Source organism: Staurois parvus, unplaced genomic scaffold (assembly GCF_062004578.1).
Source record: "Staurois parvus isolate SC_StPar_1 unplaced genomic scaffold, SC_StPar_1.0 ptg000715l, whole genome shotgun sequence".
NCBI classification, from domain to species: Eukaryota; Metazoa; Chordata; class Amphibia; order Anura; family Ranidae; genus Staurois; species Staurois parvus.
Genome location: NW_028318511.1, coordinates 10,053,093 through 10,075,808, shown reverse-complemented (window position 1 = coordinate 10,075,808; position 22,716 = coordinate 10,053,093). Strand labels below are relative to the sequence as shown.

The 22,716-nt window shown below is 42.7% G+C and overlaps 2 protein-coding genes across 4 annotated transcripts in view; one reads left to right on the top strand and one right to left on the bottom strand.

Annotated features, from left to right (window-relative positions):
- Window positions 1-17,980, bottom strand: part of LMNTD2 (lamin tail domain containing 2) — a 138,586-nt gene extending 120,606 nt beyond the window's left edge. The window contains exon 1 of the mRNA XM_089653594.1: window positions 17,848-17,980. The gene's annotated coding sequence lies outside the window, so the exon portion shown is untranslated. The remainder of the gene's footprint in view (window positions 1-17,847) is intronic.
- RASSF7 (Ras association domain family member 7) overlaps window positions 3,865-22,716 on the top strand; it is a 106,349-nt gene continuing 87,497 nt past the window's right edge. For 2 of the 3 annotated variants that reach the window (XM_089653591.1, XM_089653593.1), the window contains exon 1: window positions 21,464-21,611. The gene's annotated coding sequence lies outside the window, so the exon portion shown is untranslated. Of the gene's footprint in view, window positions 3,989-21,463; window positions 21,612-22,716 lie in introns of those variants that run through there. The other variant, XM_089653592.1, reaches the window with a different exon arrangement.

The following is a 22,716-nucleotide window of genomic DNA, read 5'->3' as shown; positions in this document are numbered from 1 at the left end:
GCAAAACGTGGCCGCAGAGCCGCATATATGTGAACCAGGGCTTAATGTGATCCCTCCCTTTTAGGCCTCATGCGCAAAGGGTGCTTTGTAGCCACTTTTTAGGGGCATCAGGCTTTTCTTTACTGCTTCCAAACGGCCCTCCATGTTATCCTATGTGTCCATGCACATATAGACTTTTAGAAGCTTTTCGTAGCGTTTACCAGCAGGAAAAAAAACCCAGACCAGTGCATTCAGGAGCAGCAGCGTTTTGGCAGAAAAATGCGGCTAAAAGCGTCTAAACGCGCCTAAACATGTGTTAACACTAGTGGCGTTTAGCGCTTGAACGTTAATTCATTTTAATGGCCAGAATAAATTCTTATTCTGGGCAATTAAATGAATTAATGCCCAAGCGCTTGGCGCCTGTAAACACGTCTGTGAGCCCTTAAGATTCTGTCTGTGAGCCCATAAGGGAGATTTGCCTTCTCTACAGTATTTGTCTTGTTAATTGTTATCATTTAAAGTGAAAGTCAAAGAAAATCCCACATTTTGGGTTGTCACCAGAACAGGAATAGAGGGGGGATCTTACAGTTTTAGCTATGGTATAGGAAGTGAAGGGAAATCCCCACAGTGAGACACAGATGGCAAAAAAAATGGCAGGGGTTATAACCCTCCCTTATTCTATCCAAACTGGAAAAAAGGTTTTGCCTATAGATCTATTTTAACACCTTCCCGCCCGGCCTATTGCAGATTGATGGCAGGGCGGGACACTCATCTTTGTGACTGGGTGTCATATGACATCCTGTCAAAACGAGCTGCTCACGCAGCAGCAGGGCCGCACAGCAGCGCAATCTGTCACCGGCCAATGACATATCACTACAGCGGCCCGTTGCCAGTGTCATGTGACCAATCTCAGCAGATCACATGTCAATTGTATACAATGGATGGCTTCCTGTCATACCATACATTGTATACAATTATGTTTTTGGCTGTGACTGGTCAAAGCAGTCACATGATACAGAAAGAGCCATTCACAGCCCATCTGTATCCTGTGATCAGGTTTGCCCAATCATAGCTAGTCACAACAAAAGACTGAATGGATCAGTTTAATTCATTAACAATGATTGCAAATATCAATGGAGTACATTGGTATTAGCAATCATGTGTTAAGAAAAAAAAAAGAAAAATCCTGATCACTTGCCCAGAGCAGTTCAATGTTACTATGGTAACATTGTATTGCTTTAGTCACAGTGTTGAAAAAAAAAAAGAAAAAATAATGTAATAAAAAATAGAAAAACATTTGAAAAAAATACAAATTAAATTATTATTTTTATTATTTTCACCAAAGAAATGTAATAGAATACATTTTGACCTACATTTATGAAGAAATGTTACATATTTGCTAAATTTTATAACAGAAACGAAGAAAAGTGCGTTTTTGTTTTTCAAAAATTTCAGTTTTTTTTGGTTTTATTAAGCAAAAAATAAAAAAACTCAGTGGTGATTAAATACCACAAAAGAAAGCTCTATTTGTGTGAAAAAAATGATAAAAATTTCATATGGGTACAGTGTTGCATAACCGCGCAATTGTCAAAGTGCGACAGCGCTGAAAGCTGAAAATTGGCCTGGGCAGGAAGGGGGTAAAAGTGCCTGGTATTGATGTGGTTAAGGAAGCATTGTGGTGTGAACAAGACAGAAATAAAAAAATTGTTTCCTATGTGCCCTAGCAGTAAGCTTTCGCTCATCTGTGTGGAATAACGGGGGTCACTGTAAATGGATACTGCAAGGTTCTCTGTTACCCTGCCAGCAGAGGATCTGTGATTCTGACAGGCTGCTGGCAGTGGAATGTTACACATGTACCTTCTTTGCACTCAGTTTCTATGCAATACAAGCAAAAACACCTGTGTGTATGAACCTTTATTATCCGGGGGAGAACAGTTTCTCCAGACAGGAAGTGAGGGAAAATCTGAAACTCTGAAACAGGGACACAACCTATTGACTTTTATGCTGCTTTAAATGGCAGCTCACATAGAGTAAAAAGTTGGCTGCACAGCAAAAATGCCAAACATCATAAAATGCCCGGAGTGTGTGATAGTGCTGGACCAATAGTAAAAATTTGATGGATCTAACCAGGACAAGGGGTGGGTAGAAGGGGTGGCTGTCCTGGATGCAGTTGGGAATTTGGATTATTGTGCTAGGAGGGATGAATTGGAGGGGGATTTGTACTAGGAGGGTGGATTTGTATTAGGAAGATTTGGGGAGGGGGGAGGATTTTTGGAGTAGAGATGATTTGGGGGATTTGTGCTAGGAGCGAAAATTGGGGGGAGGATTAGTTCTAGGAGAGGGGATTTGGGGGGATGTGTGCTAGGAGAGGGGGATTTGGAGAGGGGGGAGGATTTTTGGGAGTAGAGATGATTTGGGGGATTTGTGCTAGGAGCGGAAATTGGGGGGAGGATTAGTACTAGGAGAGGGGATTTGGGGGGATTTGTGCTAGGAGAGGGGGATTTATTGAGGGGGGAGGATTTATGCTCAGAGGGGAAATTTTAGGGATAGAGGATTTGTGCTAGGAGAGAGATTTGGTGAGGGAGCAGAACTGAGCTGGGAGGGAGGTAAATTATTCTTAGGGAGAATCTTGACTAGCAAACGGAATTTTTACTTAGGGTTTAAGGGTCATGTATACATGAAGGTAAAAAAAAACCTGTGTAGCAGCCCCCCCAGCCACCCCTAACTCTTACTTGAGCCCCATCCCGATCCAGCGATGTCCTTCAGAGTCTAGGTTCTCCGGGGACTCTCACTCCTGATTGGCTGAGACAGCAGCGGGAGCCATTGGCTCCTACTGCTTTCAATCACAGCCAGTGAGCCAATTAGGAAAGGGACTGGGTGTGTAAATGGACACATTCAGCTGCGGCTCGGGAGTGCACCTGCTCGGGTGCCCCCATAGCAAGCTGCTTGCTATGGGGGCACCCAAGAGGAGGGAGGGGCCAGGAGCGCTGGTGGGAAACCCAAGAAGAGAAGGATTCTGGCTGCTCTGTACAAAATCACTACAAAGAGCAGGTAAGTATGGCATGTTTGTTATTTAGAAAAAAAAGACTTTAGTATCACTTTAACTTAACATTGCTAACTGCAGTGCGTTTTGAACGCAGTTCGGGAAATTTGCACAGAACGTGGGTTTCCTGCACCACATCCTGGTGTGAACTGGCCCTTAGGCAAGAAACATTGTTTGTTTATACTTTTGTCACTTATGATTGGTTTCTGTAACAACTAATAAAAAAAAAAGAATGCAAAAAATGATGTAAAATGAACTGAAATGAAGACAGATGTGCAAACTGATGTAACTTGAATCCGTATTCATAAATTTTTTCTTAGCAAAAAACAAGACTGAACTGATGATACCTGTGTGACACCCATGAGAAATGGCCCCAACGGGGACACAGACAGCAATAAACTACTGACAGGTGTTCTAATTCATCTCCAATCTATCCAAACCTAAAAAAAAAGTTTTGCCTTTAGCTATACTTTAATATCTTTTTCGTTCAGAATACATTTTCATGCAATAAATCAATCAATACATAAATCAATAAATGTTATTGATAATTCTTTCACTTAAAATCATGTTAGGCTTGTTGTAGTTTCTGTCCCATTTCCAAGAAAGTTTCTGTTGTTCTCTTATCTCTGCCTGCCTTCTCTTCTAATGCGGCTTTGATGCTTTTGGTTTGCAGGACCTTTCCCCCAGACCTTTTCACAGTGCCCCCTCACCCTCCTCCACTCCCATCCATCCTCCTGAACACATTGTTGTCCCCCACACAAATACAAACTCACACACTCACATCTTTTCTGATTGGTCACCAACTTCTTTTTAAATCCTGGGTGTCCCTGGTAACCACAAGCCCCCTCTTACAAAGTGATGCCCACCCACCACTCCGAGTAACAAGTGGCAGGCTAGACAGCAGAGCGGAATTCAACTCTCAAGTTTGCACGTTGATTTCAGAGAGACGACTTATTCCCTGATTAGGTAAGACATAACGCATGATATTTCCTTTAATGTGGCTGTACTAGCTCAATCCTTTCATTTAGGGGACAGCCTTCTTCTTCTAGACGGTAGCTAAGGTTGTCAAGTTGCTGCTAGGACATGCTGGGAATTGTAGTTCCACAAGAACTGCTGAACCACTGAGTTCCTCCTAATCATATATAGCTGATAGTATAATACACTGTACTGCACCTGATGTACAATGCAGTAACCCAAGTTACCCAATCAGAAATGAGCCTTCCTGATATGCCCACTCTATGCTGATCTGCAATTGGTTGATATGGGTATTCTGCTCTTTAACCATTTCCATACAGGGCACTTTTACCCCCTTCCTGCCCAGGCCATTTTTCAGGTCTCAGTGCTCTCACACTTTGAATGACAATTGCGCGGTCATACAACACTGTACCCAAACTAAAATTTTATAATTTTCTTCACACAACTAGAGCTTTTTTTTGGTGGTATTTAATCACCAATGGTGTTTTTATTTTTTGCTAAATTAACAAAAAAAGACCGAAAATTTTGAAAAAAAAAACCCACGTTTTTCTTTGTTTCTGTTATAAAAGTTTGCAAATAAATAATTGTTCTTCATAAATTTAGGCCGAGATGTATTCTGCTACATGTCTTTGGTGAAAATGACCCAAATTAGGATGTATTTTTTAGTTTGTAGGAAAGTTATAGAGTTCACAAACTATGGTATAGTTCTGAAAATTGATCAATCCTGAAGTACTGACGGACAATCTAATTTCTTGAGGTCCAAGAATGTCAGAACAGTACAGATATCCCCCAAATGACCCCTTTTTGCAAAGTAGACAGTCCGACGTATTTCATAAGAGGCATGGCGAGTTTTTTGAAGTTGTATTTTTTTTGTCAGAATTTTTTGGAAAATAAAAAAATTAAAAAAATTATTTTCACTATTTTTTTTTACATACTGTCACCAGTGCAGTACAGCATCATCATACAACTGGCATGGCGGTGATCAGGGACACTGACTGGTGACAGTATGAAAAAAAAAAATTTTTATATTATTTTTAATTTTTTATTACATTTTGTTTCTTTTTGTTATGATTTTTTTTCATATTTCACTATGACCAAAGTAGTACAATGTTACCATAGTAACATTGTACTACTTTGGGGAAGTATTTTTTTTTTTTTACCAATTTGCTTATAGCAAAGAATTACTTTGCTATAAGCAAGCATTTACCTGAATGACATCGATTCATTCAGGGCTTTTTTTTTTGTGCTTAGCTGTGATTTGGCCACGACTAATCACATGACACAGCTGGGCTGTGATTGGCCCAGCTTGTTCATGTGATCGCTGTGACCATTCACAGCTAGGCACACTTGTATACAATGGATGGCATGAATGAAGCCATCCATTGTATACAACTGTCATGTGACCTGCTGTGATTGGTCACAGCAGGTCACATGGTACCGGCAACGAGACCGGTACTCAGATCTTCTTAGATCCCTCGAGAAGAAGTCGGAAGTGGCGAAACGCGTCAGCAAACGTGACGTCAGACGTAAAACCGGAAGGAGCGGCGCGGCCATCTTTGGTATTGGAATTCAGCTGTGAGAACTGCTGGGAAGGATGGACGGTTTTTCCTTTTATTAATGTAAGAATCGAATATAGCTGTTATGCTACCCTTCACACTCCACTGATTATTGCCTTCTTTGCCCTTATGAGGAGCGGGGGAGATTGAATTGGGCGTATCCGCAGGGTGGAAGCTGAAAATACCCTGGAGTGCTTGTGTATGCTGGTTTAAGCTGAGAGAGGGTAATTGCATGGAATCCCACTATAGTGTGGCACCATTGAATTTAGCACATTATCACAGGTTGTGCAGCTTGCTGTGAATTTACCTAACAAGTGGGGGAGTCATGGATTGTTCACTTGTATTTTACATTTAATTTTATTATTTTTATTTATATGTACTCATATTTTTGAAGTGCTGATATTCACGTTTTAAATTTGAGATTCACAGAGTGCTGTGTTTGTTCATCATATAGTTTTTTTTGTTTTTTTCCTTTCACGAGTGGTTTTTGCATGGAATCACACATCACTGAATAATTTTAAGGATAACGCACTATATTTAGTTTCATATTCTTGAGGTATCCTGGACCTGGAGTGGTGAATTGAATTGGATATTTTCACACAACATTGGAAGATTTATTCTTGTGGACACTTTGGACTTTAATTTTGGACATTTATTGCAGTAAGATTTAGGGTGTTTGTTATAAGGTTTGGAGAAAAGTTTTTTGGTGACGGTACTCAGATCTGTCATCGGCTGTGTCCAAGGTACACGGCCGGTGACAGATCGCGCTGCTGCACGGCTCTGCAGGCCCGCAAACTGCGCATGCCCGGGAGGACACCATGTGGCGTCCTCCCGGTACGCTGAAGAATGTTGCCGGCCGCCATCTGTCCATAGGCCGGGCGGGTAAAGGTTAAGGGCCACTTCACACCACAAAAACGCACTCCAGATACATTCTGGATATGTTTTTGTATACAGTTCACACTGCACTCTGTTCTGGTGCAGTTTTGATGCAGTTTGATATGTTCCAGTATGGTTTTGTGGAGAAAAAATGCAGCATGTTCTACTTTTTTTTCTGCACCAGAAACTGACTGCACTAGTGTGAACTACAGCCATTGGAATACATGGAAAACACTCTGCATTCATTTTTGATGCAGAAAAAAAGCACACTGAACTGCATCTAGTGTGAACTAGCCATAAAGAGTATTATTAAAGTAGCATTAAACCCAAAGACAAATGTTTATTATATTGCAGCTTGCCAATTCTTAAATGTGATGGCTGCATTAGTTTTCTTTTTTTGGCTTTCTTTCTTCTACTTTCATATGGTGATTCAGCCAGTAAATTGGTTGTTTTTCAAAAGAAAAAGTTCTCTTCCTGAAGTATCAGTTTACAGGGATGAAACAAACTATTTACCACTGACAGGGGTGCTTTCAATGATCAGCTATCATTTATTCAGGTAAAACCTTTATCCCAAAAGTGTGAGCCGAAGTTTGGTTTTAATTTGATAAGCTTTATTTAAATCTGCTAGTACAGTGGTGGGCAACCTTTTTTTTCAACTGAGCCAAATCTCGCCAAAACCACGATTGAAATTTATTTTGAGAGCCACATTTTTAAAACTGAAAATACATCTCCCATATAGTAATTCATCCCCCATAGTAATTCATCCCCCATATAGTAATTCATCCCCCATAGAGTAATTCATCCCCCATAGAGTAATTCATCCCCCATATAGTAATTCATCCCCCATATAGTAATTCATCCCCCATAGTAATTCATCCCCCATATAGTAATTCATCCCCCATATAGCAATTCATCCCCCATAGCAATTCATCCCCCATAGCAATTCATCCCCCATATAGTAATTCATCCCCCATATAGTAATTCATCCCCCATATAGTAATTCATCCCCCATATTAATTCATCCCCCATAGTAATTCATCCCCCATATAGTAATTCATCCCCCATAGTAATTCATCCCCCCATAGTAATTCATCCCCCATAGTAATTCATCCCCCATATAGTAATTCATCCCCCATATTAATTCATCCCCCATAGTAATTCATCCCCCATAGTAATTCATCCCCCATAGTAATTCATCCCCCCCATAGTAATTCATCTCCCATATAGTAATTCATCTCCCATATAGTAATTCATCCCCCATATAGTAATTCATCCCCCATATAGTAAGTCCCCCATATAGTAAGTCCCCCCCCATTTAGTAAGTCCCCCATATAGTAATTCATCCCCCATATAGTAAGTCCCCCCCCATATAGTAAGTCCCCCCATATAGTAAGTCCCCCATATAGTAATTCATCCCCCATATAGTAAGTCCCCCCTGTGTCAATTCACTTACCTTTGCTCCGCGCGTTCCTCTCGCCGTGCTTCCCGCGCCGTTCTGGTCTTCAGGGCGGACTGTGAGAGGAGAGGAGTTCGTCACGCTGCCCCGCCTACATCCTGGCTGCCCCGCCTACATCCTGACAGCTGCAGAGTCCTGACTTTTGGGGCGGCCGCCCGAGAGGAGGGAGGGGAGCGGGCGCCCGGCACACAGAAGAGCCGCATTTAAGCTTGTAAAGAGCCACATGTGGCTCGCGAGCCGCGGCTTGCCGACCACTGTGCTAGTACATCTAACACCCCCTACCCCCCAGACTGACAATGCAGCTGTCTAAAAGTGTCCCCTGTGCTCCTTCATCCAGAGTGGGGGCACTCTAATACAGGAGATGTGTTACTGGCCAGATCACCAGGTGAAAACAAAGGGGAAAAAAATCTTAAAAAAATAAAACTAATGCAGCAATTACATCTAATGATTGGTAAGCTGCAATATATTAAATTTTTGGTATTGGGTTTGATACCGCTTTAATTGCTAGTTTTGTTTGGAAAAAGAGTATCTCTTTCAGGTCTATTTCTGTCTCTGACTCCACACCCATTCCCCTTACTTAGGGGTGTACTTAAAGTGTAACTAAACCCCGGACCCTACATTCACTATATCTGGTCTCCCACAGTCCACAGAATATGGAAATGCAATGCTAAATACCTTTTCCCATCAGCAGTTGGAGCACTCTTGTGACTTCTATCAGTGTTCAGCGGAGCACTGGTTAAAACTTGTATGAGGAGTTTTATTCTCCTGTAGCAGGATGCATGACCTCTGACCTCTATCTAGACAGTGCTGATTGGCCCTGTGCTGATCACATGCATTCTCCCAAGAAAAAAAAAACCTCTCTAGCAATAGATACTAAATTGAGCATGTGCAGAGTGTCTCCAGGATATGTCTTATCATCAGGAGATAAGAGGGGGACACTGGAAGAAGGGGAGGATCAGAGAAGACAGGATCAAACAGCCTTTTTTTAACAAAAGTTTCTTTTGCCTTTCTATAATACAGACAAAATATTTTGATTGATATACTCAGGAGCTTTGCTCTGAATCCTATAAACATTTTGACAGTTGATAAAACCTTGATGAAAGGAGATTTTTTTGGCCCCTGAAACGCAGTAATTGCCTTTTGTCTTTTCTTGTTGTCACAATCAATAGAATACTTTTGGACTGACAGTAACCGCTCTGTGCTCAGGCTATGTTCATACCTATGCAGTTTGCGTTTGACCTGTTTCTGCACTGTGTTCTGCGTTTTTGCACCTGCGTTTTTTATGCGTTTTGCGTTTTTTTTTCTTGTTGCTAGGCAGATTCAAAACACAAAATGCATCAAAAATGTGGCAAAAATGCAGCAAAAATGCACTACATGCTTTTGTGCAGCATTTCCATTGAAATCTATAGGACCAAAAACGCAACTTTTTCCATTAAAAAAAGTCACTGACCCTTTTAAAAAAATGCACCGGGTGAAAATGCAGAGATGTGAACATGTCCCATAGGAAATCATGTTAAATGGACTGTAGTGTGTTTCTGCAAAACGCTGTGGAAAACATTTAGGTGTGCACTTAGGGTCAGAGCAGACCAGAGACCTGAGCGATCAAAGGTCATGTGATTGCTCAATTCTCTGGCTTACAGTCAGAAGGGGACAGCTGCAGCAGCCATATAGATGATTATGTATGTTTGTTTTTTCAATTCCCACACTTCTCCTTAAAAATAAATAAATAAAAAGAAAAGAAAAAAATTAAAAGCACCACCATTACTCATCATACACAACCCAATGCAAATGCACAGCTACACATGGGAGATATCACAACATCCAGGAGAGAGCAATAATTCTAGGGCCATAATTCATACCTAAAGTGGCATTACACCCAAAACCAAACATTTTTTAGATTGCAGCCTACCAATTCTTAGATGCGGAGATTGCATTAGTTTTCTTCTTCATGCTTTCTTTTATTTTAATTTATAAATTGGCCAGTAAGTCTGCTGTTTTTCTACAGAACATGCTGCCCTACAGCTCTAGCAGTTAGAGGGTTGAGATAAACCATTTACCACTGGGTGCTTAGCATGGTCAGCTTTTAGTTTTTATGTATATCATTAAATGTAACAATACCCCCGTGGGACTTTACAGGCAACAACAAATATGTAAAAGGCAACTATGCCAATCTTTATTACATAAATTATTTAAAACAACACAATATTGTCTTATTGTCTTTTTTAAAACCATTTTTGTAGTAAAGATTGACATAGTTTGCCTTTTAAATATTTGTTGTTGCCTGTAAAGTACCACAGGCCGGACCGGACTGTGACAAAAATATGCCCGGGCATTTTAGACTGAGCAGCCAATTTCTGGGGGGAGGAAGGGCGCAAGGGCATTCACGGGGGCAGTTGGTGATGGAATATTCACGGAGTCAGTCCTCCGCACTGTAATATAAGGGGGGAACTGTGATATAAAGGGGACTGCACTGTAAAGGGGTACTGTATTGATTACAGTGCCCCTTTACAGCACAGTCCCCTTTATATCACAATGCCCCTTTACATTACAGTGCCCCTAGAGATCTAATCACAGTTCCCCCTACATATTCAAAGAGATGGCCCAATCCAGCAAAGGGACATCCCCATATGGCAAAGACGGGATGTTTGTTTACTGGACAGGGATGTCTCTTTGCTGGATAGGGATGTCCTTTCTTGGACTTGGCTGTTTTTTGTTTTTTTTTGGATTGGGATGTCTTTTTGCTGGATTGGGATGTCTCTTTGCAGGATGGAGATGTCCCTTCTTGGACTGGGTTTTTTCTTTGCTGGATTGGGATGTCTCTTTGAAGGACCCAACTGGGCACAGAGACAGCCCATCCAACAAAGAGACAGCCCATCCAGCAAAGAGACAGCCCATCCAGCAAAGAGACAGCCCATCCAGCAAAGAAACAGCCCATCCAGCAAAGAAACAGTCCATCCAGCAAAGAGACAACTTATCCAGCAAAGAGACAGCTCATTCAGCAAAGAGACAGCCCATCCAGTAAAGAGACAGCCCCTCCAGTAAAGAGACAGCCCGTCCAGCAAAGAGACAGCTTGTTCAGCAAAGAGACAGCCCCTTCAGCAAACAGACAGCTCGCCCAGCAAAGAGACAGCCCATCCAGCAAAGAGACAGCCCATCCAGCAAAGAGACAGCCCATCCAGCTAAGAAACAGCCGTCCAGCTAAGAGACAGCCCCTCCAGCAAAGAGACAGCTACTCCAGCAGAGAAACAGTCCATCCAGCAAATAGACAGCCCCTCCAGAAAAGAGACAGCTCATCCAGCAAAGAGACAGCTACTCCAGCAAAGAGACAGACCATCTAGCAAAGAGACAGCCCCTCCAGTAAAGAGATAGCTCCTCCAGCAAAGAGACAGGCCATGGGTGAAGAAGAGAGGCCTCCATTCTCCCTTCAGTGAAGTGGCCCGGCCGAGGAGGTGTGTCAGCAGTGCTTCCTGCTTCTCTTCAGGAGCCATCACTGTTGCTACTCCTGTTGGCCCTGCTTTGGGCATAGCCGCACAGCTGGAGGTGAGCGGTCTGTATTAGCCATGTCCAGACTGCGGTTGCTGCTTAATTCCTACTGTGCAGCCCGGTCATCTTAAGCCTGGCAGCCCTGGCCCACCAGGCAAATGCCCGGTGTGCCCTATGGCCAATCCGGGCCTGCCCACGAGGTATTGTTGCATTTTATTGATATACTTTTTGAGATGTTGGCAACCCTTTTGGGAGATACCATCTACTTCCAGTTATATTCTTAAAACATTTATCCCAAAAGGAAAAAAAATGTTGCTCTAACAGCTTAGAAAGTGTTAGCTGGAGTTTGGCTTCAATTTGTTAGTCACGCCCATATGAATCTGCTACTACGTCTAATACTACCCTCTCCCCATATTAGCAATGCTGCTGTCCAAAGGTGTCTCTGTTGCTCCTTTATCCAGAGTGGGGACACTCTAATACAGGAGGTGTGTTACTGGTCAGATCACCAGGTGAATACAGAGGGAAGTAAGCCTAAGAAAATAAAATGTATACAGCCACCACATCTGGTTTTGGGTTTAATGCCACTTTACCTCTAAACAGATAACCTATAAATGTGTTTAAAGTGTCACTTATGGTGAAATTTGAGTATCATAGTTTTTTGCAATTTCATGGGAGCATGCAGTTTTAGGCTTGACATGTTTGGTGTCTATTTACTCGATGCAACCTCCTCTTTTATGTTTTACAAAAAATTGGGTATACTATTGTATTTGTTTGCAATAGAATTATATTGCTTGATAAATAGCTGTGCATAAATTGCAACATAAAAAATTGCAACTGCCACCATTTTATTCCCCAGGGCCTCTGCTTTAAGGAAATATACAGTATACATGTTTGGGGCTTAAAGTAATCATTAGCAAATAATACAGCTTTTAACATTTGTGTAAAAATGTAAATAATAGCCGCAGTAGACAAGTGGTACTAAGTGGATAAAGTGTGCTAATGCAAATTCATTTTGTTGACAGAGCAACCAATTGGCTTCTAAGAGCCCATTCACAGTTGTCGGTCCAAAGTCGCATGACAAGTCATACCTAGTGTTTCCTAATGAGTACCATTCATATTTGTGTGACTTCAAATTGCAGCAACTTGAAAGTAGTTCCATGCACTTTAGCGGCCATAGACTTCAATGTAAACCCTCCAAAGTCACATGAAAGTGACTGAATGATATACATGTGACTTGCATGTGACTTTTTACAGCACAAACAGTCATCCTTAGGCAAAGCCAAAGTCGCACTCATCCAAAGTCGCAACAAAGTTGCATCAAGTCACACTGTACAGTTGCAATGCAAATGGCAGGATTTAGAAGTTGCACAAGTGTGAAAGGAGCCTTAAGGTCATTTCTGTAGCGCAGAATGTGACTGTAAACAAGGATTCTAAATTTGTTGCTATGGTAACAAGTTTTTTTCTTGCGTGCATACCCTTCAAAAATGAGACCTAAACTCACCTTACTTCAGTAACTGAACAGTAACTGGTTGCCACGGGTTACAATTCTTTGCACAGGTTACTGCGTCTAATACATATGACTGTTCATTAAAGATGAGCTCTCTATAGGTGGCCTGTCAGTCAGAGTAGTGTGGGAGGCGCACTTAGTCATTGGAATCGCACTTAGTCATTGGAAACACTGTGACCTTTACAGTCAGTGTTGTGGAATGTTTTCTTTTAAACTCTGAAAGTTGCATTGTTGGAGGAACTTTATTTCCGGGACTTTTGTAGGTGCTGAATATGCAGAGTTCACCAAACTGGTCTTTTTTCTTTTTAAATAACAGACCTGTTCTTTTTGGCTCTACTACACCCTCCCTAATAAACTATGTTTACCTCTTACATACTTTTAACCCTTTAAGCTGTATTCCACGTGAATAAATGCATACATATTAAATAAAGTAAACAATACAACTGACATTTGGATTCCTACAGATTAAATGTTTATACAGTATATTGGCTAGGTGCAGATTGGGAGCTCAGGCTGTGCTTTGCATCCAATTCTGATTCCCCCAATAGGACAAGTCAGGTAAAGTTTATCAGCAAAATGTTTCAAAACAAACTTCATCTAAAACTAGTTAAAGTGGAACTTAAAGTCATCCTAAACACACACTGTTTAATTTGTCATTTTTTTGTCAGTTTAATTTTACATTGTCCCTTCTCTGTCTGTATGTGAATGATGGCACTGTAATTATTTTAATTAAAAAAAGTACCTTTTTCCTAATTGATATAAAGCTGTCACATGACCCAGCTCCTTCCCAGCCTGTCTGTAAGGAAACATAAGCAGGAGGAGCTTCTAGTCCTTTTTCACTGCTGGTCACATGTTCAAAATAAAAAAACAGCCTTTGGGATACAGAGTAAAAATAAATAATTAATTAACAATAAACTGTTTTGCATTGTCATACAAATATATATTTGAAATCAAACCCTCCAGCCTGTGTCTTAGAATATCAGGGAGGTAAAGCCTCCATCAATCAAGATATAATCTCTCACCTACATTGTGTTTAGCTGGTTAGTTGGCACTAAGGAGGAGGGAGGGAGTGACTGTTGTTTACCACTGTGTATATGCCCACATGTGTGAATATAAAATCACATAGGCTGCTCAGATGTGATAGGGAGGAAAGGCTCAGCATAAAAAGTCACTGAAAACTGAGCATATGCAGTAGCTGCCAACACTGCTCTGCAAAACCCACAACTGCATTGGGGACATGGACAGGAGGGAGAGAACAGCAGGATAAACCAGGTCTTTTACAAAATACAGAAAATGAATCTCATAGTGACTGAGTGAGTATGAACAGCATTTAATACAATATTTATTGCTAGTTTTTTATGATTTGGATTTAGTGACATTTTAAACCTCTTTAGATGGGGCAGACTTCATTTTGATTAGCAGGGAATTTGACCACTGATCCCCTGCTGATTGGAGCAGAGTGTGCAGATGACAGGTCTGTGTCCACTCAATTTTTGCACATTGGACACAGAGAGAGACAAAACCTCCTGCTGTACTGAATATTCTTTCGAATAGGACATATTCCTGCAATGCTTTCTATAGGGGTTGTTCTATATAAAATGAAAACTTCTAAATCAGCAAGTAGTGGTTTCTGCTTTGGTGATTTCCAGCTTCCAGGAGCATTGGCCAGGTATAGTATATACAGTTACCTTGGTCGAGGCGGAAACAATGTAACACTGTAAAACTATCTTTCCCTAGAAATAATTCCTTAGGCCTCTTGCACACTGCAGCATGAAAAAGATCAGTACAGCAGGGTTTTTTTACTGAGGTAAAATGTAGCCCATTATTTGCAATGTGCCTTTGTATGCAGGCACATAAACAAGCGCCACATATTTTTCAGTAAAAAAAATTAGGAAACTCTGCATGTTTTGGTCAGTAAATTATGCTGCATGTGCGCAAATGCCGCAAACATGTGCATATGAGCATAAATATTAATTGATTTTTCTCAAGAATATATTGTGCGTGCAAATGCATGAACACGCAAATACACATAAATACGTGCAAAACAAATGTCTGAAATTACATTAAAAAAAGCAGATGCTCAAACATTATCGTGTGGAAGAGGCCAAAAAGTGACACTAAATTCTGGTTTGAAAAAAATCTATTCTGGTCTGTATTCCTAGCTCAGAAAAGTACCTTGTATTGCCCCCCACCTCCAATTTTTTTTTTTTGCAGCTGTAATCCAACCTCCTGTTAGAGGGTGGCTATGTTCGGAAAAAAAAAAAGAAAATAGAAAAGCCCCCTGAAAAAACCCGACCTGCTATTATGTACAAAACTTTATTTGTCGAGGGAGGTTCTGCTTTAAAGAGACCCTGTCACCTTTCCCATTCAGTTTCTTTAACCACTTACCTTTTTTTACCCCCTTCCTGCCCGGCACTGTCACAGTTTGAATGACAATTTCGCAGTCAACACTGTACCCATATGAAATTTGTATCATTTTTTTCACACAAATAGACTTTTCTTTTGGTGGTATTTAACCTCTACTGGGTGTTGTATTGTTTGCACTATAAACAAAAATATATATTTTGTTGTTTCTATTATAAAATTTAGCAAACAGGTAATTTTTCTCCTTCACTGATGTGCGTTGATGAGGCTGCACTGACAGGCAGCACTGATGGGCACTGATGAGGTGGCACTGGTGGGCATTGATGAGGAAGCACTGATGATGCTGCACTGATAGGGGGCACAGATGGGCACTGATAGGCGGCACCAATGGGCACTGATGAGTGACACTGACGGGCGGCGCTGACTGAAAGCACAGACTGGCGACACTGCTGGGCACTGATGGGTGCAACGTCTGGGTAACACTGGTGGATGGCACTGCTGGGCACTGATAGGTGGCACTGCTGGGCACAGGTGGGCTCTGGTGGGTGGCACTGCTGGGAGACACTGCAGGGCACTGATCATCTAGAACTGGACAACCACTCTGTAGCCGTCATTCAGCTATAGCGCGGTAAGGATGTGGTTAAAGGGATAGTTCACCTTCAACAAAGTACTGCCTATGCAGGTAAGGGGTGTCTGTGGACAAAAAAAAAACTGTGTGTCTGTAATTAAAGTTGAAAAATGCCCTTGCTATAGGTGTAGGCCATTTACATACTCCATGGAACCTGACTGGAATACTCCCAGAACGTTGCTAGGAAGTTTCTAAGTGAGGCCTAGACATTACTGCTTACCTCCACCATCACAGGAGTAAGCTTTTCTCTGATTCAAACACCCTCTCATGCTCTTTCTCTCCCCTGATGTAGTAGCTCTGAGCTCAGCATCTGGGAGCTCACTCCTGTGATGGTGGAGGTGAGCAGTAATGACTAGGCCTCACGTAGCAACGTCCTGGGAGTATTCCAGTCAGGCTTCATGAGGTACATAATTGGCCTACACCTATGGCAAGGGCATTATTCAACTTTATTTAGAGCTGTACTGTTTGTTTTTATCTGCAGACACCTTTTATCTGCATAAGCAGTTTTTTGGTAAAGGTGAACTAACCCCATGCCTCCCAACTGTCCCTGATTTTGAGGGACTGTCCCTGATTTGGAACAAAGTCCCCCTGTCCCTCTTTCCTCACCATTTGTCCCTCATTTTGGTCTGATCTATATAGTTGTATATAAAATGAACTATTTATCTTCCAAAAGATGTTTCCCAGTTTCTAAATTGCTGCATTTGTAAACTTCAAAAGCTAGTATAAAGGAATAAACAAGCACTTGTGACATTAATCTATTTTTTTTATAATTCTTTTTGAAGGGGGCATGGCAGGGGGTGTGTCCTATGCCTACAAACATTTGCTAATAGGTGTCCTTCATTCCCCTGTCAAAAAGTTGCGAAGTATGACTAACCCTTTAATAGCATAGTGCACCTTTGTGACCATATTTCATGGTACAGCTATATTTAGGATGTAACAGTAAACATGGTTGCATTTCCCAATTCCCCACGCTCCAACTGTTCCTCCACCCACTTAGTCGTATTTCATGGTACTTCTCTATGGTGCGTCCTGTTGTTGTTTGACTTTAGCGCAGTTGAGTGTGGCTCCGCCTGCACACCCATGTCATATTCACAAGCATCTGTGCATGGGCAGACTACAAGTCCTATCTGCCATTGCAGAGAAGCGACTCACAGGTGGCACCAGTACAAGTTTGGTGATGTCACCACACTAGTAGCCCATTGTTTACGTCCTCCAGCCCCATAATGGAAGGTCTGTACCTCTGTATGGACCTAGGGCTGGGAAGTAAACAATGCAGGAGTCTGAGCATTGCACCCATGACACTGATTGCAGCTGCAATGCTCTGCAGGCTTCAATGCAAAAATTTTATAAAGTCACAATTTTTATTTTATTAATATGGGAGCATTTTTTTTTTACATTTTTCAAGAGGTGGACTATACCTTTAAAGCCCACTCTGACCCAGTTATACTTACCTTCACAGCACTCCCCCACCACACCTGCTTGTCATACTCAGTGCTTCCATATATCGGGGAGCATGTTACCTCCTCCCATGATGCTGTGCTTGGACTTACAGGCCAATCACTAGGCACCAACATCACCACATTATGGAGGGGGTGATGTCATCACTCTGGAAGTTTTGCAGCGACTGCATTGGAGAAAGGAGAGGTAAGGGAACTCTGTGAAGGCAAGTATATCTGGGTTGAGGGGTGTGCCTTGAATGAATGAAAGATTACATAAATTTGGTAAAGCAAGGAAGGGTTAGATCCTCTGTCAGGGTTGTATTATCATCTGTGCCCTTATTGAGGAAATTTCCCCTTACTCCTTGTGCCAGTGGGAAATCTCTCCCAAAGTCAGGGGAAATCTCTCCATCAGGTATGTGATACCCAGAAAGGAGAAAAGTCACACGGAGATCCGAAATTGCAACATAGTATATTAATGTAAAAGTTCCAACAACAAAATACAGAGTTTATGTGGAAGAACCCAACAGGTGATAACACTCACCGTGAGCTATATGACCCTTGCAGAGAGGAGACATGAATACCGACAGCACCTGGCAGAGGAGGCAGCTTGCAGGCAGGGATAGAGCAAGGAGTTGTAGCAGAAAGGTTCCACACAGATAAACTGGCAATCAGTCCCTATTCTGTCCCTCCTCCACTGAACCTCTTTATACGCTAGGCACACTCTCCCTGAACAGCAGGTTCCTGTCCCTGTCCTAACCGCAAGCAAAATGCATGCCAACTGTAGTGAGCCAGGGCTTTTTATAAGTACAGCCCTCATTAAGACGGCTGTGAAGGTACCAATGTCCTTTCAGACAGCTGCTCACCGGATAACATCTACTGAGGCCTAAGAGGAACACAAGTTCCTGCTGTCCCCAACTCTGCATGTCACTGGTGCAGAAAAGTCAAATTACACCTGCCTACAGGAAGACAGCAATAAAAACCTGACAGAAGTCCTCAATCTCTATATCCCATAGGAGAGATTTCCACTTGTTTCCAGTCTTAATGGGGCATACCTGGGGCCACACTGCAAATGAGGCCAGAACTCATGAAGGCCCGGTGAGGCATGAAGGCCTTACCAGCAAAAACTGCCACCTTGGGTGTCATCCACCCTTAGAATGGCCCTGGGCACAATAGTAAGTGAGGAGTGAATGAACACCACTAAGCTGCAGTACTGCCAATTGGTGAATGATAATATCTAATAATATCTAAGAGAGATGGTAAATAATGAGTGACATAGGGAAAGCTCCAGTCATCTCTGGGATGAACACAGGATGTCTGTACACAAAACGCAGGTCAGACCTACAACACACGTCAGTGTACAGAGATTCTGAACTGCATTGCAGCAAAGACGTGATCAACAACCTGCATTACCATAGAGGTGAACAGCCTGTGCTGGTGAATACAGAAGGCATCAAGAAGTGCTTTGTGTTCAATACTAACTGATAGGAAGCTGCATGCCAGCATCCACCCAAACCTAAAACAGAATTCCAATGAGCTTTATATTGTGTTCACATCTTAGCACAGCTACAATAACTGCACAGAATGGCTGTACAAATCAATCAGTTCCTTGTTTTTTTTGGTCATACATCTCTTCTGGGTCACAGGAATGCACTTACTTTTGCTCTCCTGTGACCTAAAGTCAGCTAATAGTGTCTATTCCCCGCTATCAGCTGACGTCACAGAGCTGCAGGATCCCGACCATATTGTAGGGATCCACCCAGCTGCCTGATCGACAACTGGATACAGGTCTTTGCACGCAGCTGAGAGCCTGAGCCACCCACTCCTGCTCCCTCTCTAGCTTGACACTCCAGAGCCGAGAGCTGGTGGCTGACACTCACTGCTCTCCACTCTGAGCAGACTGAGAACTGAGTGATCAGCAGTCATGTTAGAGCTGACATGGGGCAGATGCAATATGACACTGAGGTGAGTATGAATGTTTTTATTATGTATCCCAACCTTCTCCTTTAAAGGCCTACTGATGTGCTAAATGCACAAGTATAACATCTCCATAGTAAAAAATAGTGTCTATCCCCATCTCAGCACGGCAGAACATCTTTAGAAACTACTGTACATGTCCATTTTTTTCTGCCTTTTTGTGCGCTGGAAGTCTCATGGAAGTCAATGACAACATATTAAAATGCATGTTACATGCATTATGATGCGATGGCAATGGATAATAATAAGCCTTGGTCAACAGCTGTTAGCTCTATACACCCACAAATTCAAAAGTACAAAACATATTGAAAACGCATGTTCACGCATGTCGATACATGACAACACACCTGCCTAACAATGCAAAAAAACCACACATGTCTAGGCACATGCATAGATCGAATTGACCCTTAATATCTCTACATGGCAGTGTCCTATGGAAAATAGGGCTCATATGAGTTTTACCATGACATATCATATGCCGAGCTGAAAGAGATTTCTTTTTAGGCAAGAACATGCAAAATACATGCATGAAATGGAGCAAAAAAGGTTCCATTATCACACAACACGCAATAACATATGCAGATGCAGTTGGATTCTGTTGTGATGCATTGATATGCTGTAATGCCGATCATTCTGCCAGACACCTCAGTGCACCTTCCAAACACACCTGTATTGCAGTGCAATGTGTGGAAATGTGTTATTGTGCGTTGTGGTTGCTGTATTGCTAAAAATGGTAAGAGCACCTTTATCTGTGTGTTTCAGTGGATTAGGCAGCCCGTTCAAATCATTGTGATGCCTTAACACATGACAGCACTTTGAACCCAATGGACCAAAAGTGTGTATCCCACCTAAAGTGTTACTAAACCCAGGACCCAGCATTCACTATATCTGGTCTCCAACAGTACTCACACCATGGAAATGCAGTTATTGTAGTAAATATAAATCATTAAATACCTTTTCTCATCAGCAGTTAGAGCAGTCTTGTGACTTATATCAGTGTACAGCTCAGCACTGGTCAAAGCTTGTAGAAGTTTTCATTCTCTTCTCACTGTCCTATGAGACTGCAAGACCTCTGACCCCCTCTCTCTGGACAGTGCTGATTGTCCCTGTGCTGATCACATGCACACTCCCAAAATTTAAAAAAAAAACTCTCTAGCAATACACACCAAACTGAGCATGTGCAGCTTGCCCCTGAGGCTCTGTTCTATCAGAAGATGAATTGGGGACAGTAGAAGAAGGGGAGGATCAGAGAAGACAGGATTAAACAGTGTTTTTACACAATGCAGAGGATTAACCTCTTAGGTTCCCCAGTGAGTATAACAAGCATGCTTTACTGCATATACAGACTGATTTTATTGTTGAGGGTTTAGTAACACTTTAAATGATTTATTTATTATTATTATTTATGTACTTATTTAATAATGTAATACATTCTTTATCACAATTTTGTTTTAGCAAAATATCTATGAACAAAGTAGAAAGCTTTTTTTTTTTTCATTTTGGATAGCGCAATGGAGGGTTGCAGCCCCTGCTGATTTTATTTTTGCCAGCTGTGTCCCATTGGGAAGACTTCCCTTTACTTCCTGCCCCATATCCAAAACAGAAAGTGAGAGGAAATCCCTGGTTGTCAGCACACCTAGTGTCCCCATTGGAAGATTTCCTCTTGATGATCACTCTGGTGACAACCCAACATTTGGGATCTTGTATTATTTTAACTCTGGTAATGGTAAACTGGACAAACTCAGCAGGTGGATCTCCCTAATAGTGGCACAGCAATAAAAACCTGACAGTGGATCTAATCTCTCTTCATTTTATCCAAAACTAAATAAAAAGAGTTTTGCCTTTATTTCTCTGTCATTGGATCCCTGTATTCGCAGCCATGAAAGGACCATAGAACACGTTCTCAGCTATGCTGCAAGTCTCTCTGGCAATAACATTCATCAGGATCATTCAGTTTTGTTAGGGAAATGCTGGCAGTGGTTGTACCCGGAGATGAAGGGTTAACACACCTCTGCTCTCCAGAGAATGACATCACCCTCCAGATGACACCTGGCCCCGCCCTTACCTGCACACAGAGGCACCGAGCTGGGGAAGTGCGAAGGTGACAGGGCTGTAGTAGGATGGGCGTGGTCATGAGGTCTGGGCCGGCCAATGAGAGCGCTGTGGGATGATGCATGCAGGTTGCTTCCTGGCTCATTCCAAGGTAGTGCAGGGTGGGGGAAGGATCAGCTGATCTGCACTGCTAGACCGAGGAGCTGGAGTGACATTAGGACAGAGATCCGACCCAGCTTCACAGATTGTGTGGGATCTACACAAAGACACTCAGCACAGGTAAGAATGTCGCCTCCATATACTATGGAGGGGAAGGGCAAGCAATGACTTTATGTGGAAACTTAGGATAGCAGGCTGAGTAACCTTGCAGTGACAGGAGCTGGTGGTGACTGGTGAGCCTGCCATGATTCTGCAGTACAGCAGGTGACAGTCAGTATATATGTACATCATGGTTGTGGTCACTTCTACACACTTTGTGATTGGTTGTACACTGATAAGGTGGGATGTGATCAGAGTACAGAGTACAGGTCACCATCAATATTCTCTGAGATCTAGAGGTCACAGCTGTGTAGTTTATACATTCTTCTCTGGATAATATGTTATGGAACAATTGTAGACTTAGCATGCTGTGTTTTGGATTTGGATTCTTCAATCAGGTGTAAATATTTGGAATCACCTTAGACTGTCATAGGGGAGGAAATCTCATTGCTGCTGGAAGGGGAAGCTGTAGCAGAGTAAGCCAGAGGCAGCCAGGAGTAACTGCAGTTAGTGTGGGCCAGAGTAAGCCATGAACAGCCACAGGTAGTACAAACTAGAGGCAGCCGGCAGCAACTGCAAGTAATGTGAGCTGGAGAACGCTATCAGCGACTGCGGGTAGAGCAAGCCGTAGGTCGCCATCAGCGACTGCGGGTAGAGCAAGCCGTAGGTCGCCATCAGCGACTGCGGGTAGCGCAAGCCGTAGGTCGCCATCAGCGACTGCGGGTAGCGCAAGCCGTAGGTCGCCATCAGCGACTGCGGGTAGAGCAAGCCGTAGGTCGCCATCAGCGACTGCGGGTAGCGCAAGCCGTAGGTCGCCATCAGCGACTGCGGGTAGCGCAAGCCGTAGGTCGCCATCAGCGACTGCGGGTAGCGCAAGCCGTAGGTCGCCATCAGCGACTGCGGGTAGCGCAAGCCGTAGGTCGCCATCAGCGACTGCGGGTAGCGCAAGCCGTAGGTCGCCATCAGCGACTGCGGGTAGCGCAAGCCGTAGGTCGCCATCAGCGACTGCGGGTAGCGCAAGCCGTAGGTCGCCATCAGCGACTGCGGGTAGCGCAAGCCGTAGGTCGCCATCAGCGACTGCGGGTAGCGCAAGCCGTAGGTTGCCAGGAGGAACTGTAGGTAGAGC